Raw genomic sequence first — 4,286 nt, 5'->3', positions numbered from 1 at the left:
AATATTTGACTTTTGGTTCTTCAAATATGAGATTAAATTGAGCTTTTTTTCATTGATGCAATCATACACATTTGGCTTCTTGAATGGCAATCTCTTGAGGAACAATGTGTTATGTGCCAAATCTTTGAAGGCATTAACAAGTGGGAATGCATAAAGCGACATTTATGGATGTCAAGTTCTTCATTGTGAACAACCGCGACATTTTGGAGTGGATCTGATGGAAGGAGCAAGCATAGACTCCGAAGGTCGTGTTATTCACAAGAAGTTCACATCCATAAATCTTGCTTTTCCTTTTCTCTAGTGTATGGAATAAGCTAAAAATCCACTCCAGACAGCTGGGCTGGTAACTTCAAAATGTTACCAGCCCAAAATGGATTAACCAGACCAGACACCAAGATATGGTGAATTTGCTCCAGATGTATGGAACATCTAAACTTTTGACCAGACCATGCGGGCTGGCTAGCTATAAATTTGAGACCGTCCGTCAGAAATCTAGCCAGTATCCAGTCTGTCCGGACGGGCCTTATTTCATACACTGGTAATGTGCCTAACTTCAAAAGAAAGTTACGTGCATGCATGCATGGGTGCGATATGTCTCTCACCCGTTTTGTTCTGGGTGGGTGGGGGTCATCAATAAATTCCATATTACTACTCACCATCTATGAGCTATGAGAGTTAGGAAGTTGCGGAGGCTGACCAGCCAGGATGTTTATCCAGGGTACAGGGGTCTGAAGCCAAACATCACCTTCCCTGGACAAACAGCGAGTATGTACTTGCAGAGGATAAACATACAAACCTAATTCTTTTCTTACACTATATACTGGTTCTTAAAAGTACATGAACTTCAACTGGTTTTAGCAAGAATATGCAAGATGAAAAGGCTGTTTACAAAAGTTCTAACATACAAAGGCATTTAATAAAGCTAAATATTTCATTGTGGACAATACATGGCGTCATAGAGGGATATCAACAAAACCATGCAAATTGTTTTGCTGTGTAATTGAAGCAGGGGGTCATTGACCGTTAACCTTTGACCTTTCAACATAGGGCAAACATGCAATGATTAAGTACTTGCAGATTGTTGTTTGGCTAAGAGGTGAACCCATGTTTTACTTATAATATTATCAGTCAACCTTTGTACATGAAGTTCATTATATTTTACCATTCTTTACCTTTTCTATGTCTGTGACACTGAGTGTTTTCAATTCCTGAACCAGCACAGCATCCCCCGACTCCCTGACGGTGAAGAACCCCTGAAAACAGTCTCTACCTGCCTGGAAGGCATCGTACGAGGTCAGAAAAGACTTCACCTGTAAAGGAAACATACACCTGATACACCCTGTATATCAAACTGGTTCAACTTGTAACAGTTAACAAATGTTTAAAACATATGCATGTGCACATACAATATCTCACCAGTTCTAAATAACATACTGTTAGATTTCTATGTTATTAGACCACTCCCTGACGTGGATGCAAACCTATGAAGATCTAGGTTAGAAGTGGTCCTCAGTAACCCATGCTTTTGTAAGAGGCTGACTAAATTGATTGGGTGAAGTCGGACTTCGCTGACTTGGTTGATACATGTCATCGCATCCCAACTGCATAGATCGATGCTCATGATGTTGATCACTGGATTGTCTGGTCCAGAATTGATTATTTACAGACCGCCGCCATATACCTGCAATATTGCTGATTGCGGTGTTAAATAACAAACAAACATAACTTAACTAAGAACCTGACCACCCAATCCAGTTAGTCTTAGGGGCGTGGTGGGCGAGCTGGCTAAGGCGCCAGGCTAGTGATCCAGCGAGCATGAGGTGCCGGGATCGAGCCCACCTGTGACCGGGTGTATAAACCTTGGAGTCAACTTTGTGTGCAGACTCTTTCAGTGTTGTTAATACCCTTAGTGTACAGTACACAACCCAGTGCACTTAAAAGAACACACGAATCCGTTTAGATTTACGCCGCACTCAGCAATATTCCAGCTATATGGCGGTGGTCTGTAAATAATCGAGTCTGAACCAGACAATCCAGTGATCAACATCATGAACATCGAATCTGCGCCAATTGGGAACCCGATGACATGTGTCAACCAAGTCAGCGAGCCTGACCACCCGATCCGTTAGTCGCCTCTTCGACAAGCATAATTAAGCTGTTTTGTGGCAAGCATGTGTTGCTGAAGACCTATTCTACCCCAGATCTTCATGGGTATATTGATAATTAATAAGATGGGCCATTGAGACTGACATCCAATGATCAAGGAAGAAATACCAGAACCTTGAGCATGAACTAAAGAGTGGATATGTGCGCTGTATAAATATCCTATAATAATAATAAGATTATTTTACGGACCAATTCTAACCAAGAATCCCCACTGGGAGCATAGCCAGTACCTGTTCTGGTGAGAACCTGCCATCCAGAGCCTTGGGTGCGGAGGAGACTGTGTTTTCTGGTGCTGTCAGACATGGGAATGCAAACCAGTAGTAGTAGTTGTATTTCTTCAGATCCTGAAAATGTAATTTACATGGGGTATAAAAACATCTTTCCTGGCACAACCTGCTGCAGTTAACAATATACACATGATTGCAAACTTATAGCACTAGGTTCCTGGCAGAATTATGCTCCAGAACATAATACTCCTGTTAACAGATATTTTATATTCCCTGCTCTGGTGGGCGTTATACAACTCTGCCTGAGGATAATTGCCTGTTAAGCACTGAAAGGTTTGCTTTCACATAAGCATCTAATCCTACCAGGTACCCATTCACTGCTTAGTGGATTCAGGGTGAGGTAGAATAAGGGACTGATACACTCTCTGGAATAATGTGTCTTCATCTTCAACACCAGGTGGGGGTAGCCTAATGGTTTAGGTGTCCACTTGTCATGCTGAAGACCGGGTTCGATTCCCCATGAATACAATGAGTGATGCCCATTTCTGGTGTCCCAGCTGTGATATTGCTAGAATATTGCTAAAAGCGACATAAAACCAAACTCACTCACTCACTCACTGGAGATAACCACTGAGTCATCATCAACAACAACACCAGCGACAACATGAACATCATCACTTACAGCATGAGTGGAAGAAGAAATCTGGACAGGAGTGAAGGATCATCTCACGGCTCTGCCACTAATTATGTCATCCCAGATCTGAAACAAATCAACATTGATTCACTGATAGGAATCGTAATCAGATAATATTTGGTTCACAAGCCTGTGAGAATTTTGTACATGTTTTGCTTGTAAGAATAATGTTAATAATTCATCAAAACTAAAGTGACTATTTTGCAGATGTATAACCTGTGTAACTAAAGAGCCCTATAATGAAACATACCTGCTTCCCTGCAGTTTCAAGTAACTCTTTCTTGTCGCATTCCTTGAATTTTTCCAGTGTATTTGTGTTCTGGATAGAGCCCTTGCTGGGAAGACATCGAGGTGGCGTCTTCCATTCACTAGAAAAAAAGTAATTTCCTGGCTCCTCATCTTAGAAATCCCTTAAGACAAGCAAGATGTGCCGAAGACCTTTATTCTTCCCCCTGTATCCCAAACTTTCATAGCTTCACAGATAATCAATAATAAACACACTGAGAGACCTTAAAAAATAGGACCTTCCTTTTTCTCTTAAATCAATTTGGGAAGATAATGAAGCATTCATAAAATATACAGATTTGTCTGATGTGTAGGTCAGCCATCAATATATTATCATGATTACCCGTAAACTTTACTAGATTGCTTTTATATTTGTAGCTCTTGTCAATACAAAACTAACAATATATATACTTGAATATGATAACAATGGGGACACAACACATCTTGTATACCTGTCAAAAAGCTGTAAAGTCCACAGACAATCGAGGAGCTATTCCTGCTGGATCCCTGAAACATAAATCAACTCATGTAATATATTTTGTTGCCATGGTTAAAACATTAACCGTGTGCTGGTGATTAGATGCCTCACTCTGAAAGTGTGGGTTCAAATTCTGGATGGGACTCAACCCCAAAATGTACAAGAATCCATATTTTACTGAGAAAGTGTTAAGCCCAGCTATAACTTATGTTAGATTTGGCAGGGGTGGAAATAACTTTAAAGCTGCTAGTGTACTCCGGTACAGTGGCACATGTAAAATCACTTGCCCTGATAATTTGTCCACTATACCGGCCGTTTTCTTGTTGATTTAAAAAAAACCAACATAATTAATATTGCAAAGTCAACTGGACACCAGTTCAGTTTGATATACAATTTTGCTTGCCCGACAGAAAAAAAAAACACTATTTTCATCCGT

The 4,286-nt window shown here is 40.5% G+C and overlaps 1 long non-coding RNA gene across 1 annotated transcript; it reads right to left on the bottom strand.

The window, feature by feature from the left end:
- Positions 1-3,086: 3,086 nt before the first annotated feature.
- LOC124262330 lies at positions 3,087-3,873 on the bottom strand. Its single transcript, XR_006894552.1, has 3 exons — positions 3,825-3,873; positions 3,338-3,455; positions 3,087-3,153 (listed from the first exon to the last, which is right to left on the bottom strand). It is a non-coding gene; the product is annotated as an uncharacterized LOC124262330 (long non-coding RNA).
- Between the last annotated feature and the right edge of the window lie 413 nt (positions 3,874-4,286).

The sequence above is a fragment of the Haliotis rubra genome, unplaced genomic scaffold (genome assembly GCF_003918875.1).
Source record: "Haliotis rubra isolate DU_JTF1 unplaced genomic scaffold, ASM391887v1 Scf830, whole genome shotgun sequence".
Lineage (NCBI taxonomy): Eukaryota > Metazoa > Mollusca > Gastropoda > Lepetellida > Haliotidae > Haliotis > Haliotis rubra.
The sequence above is the reverse complement of the archived record's forward strand: the minus strand, read 5'-3'. Positions and strand labels throughout refer to the sequence as shown.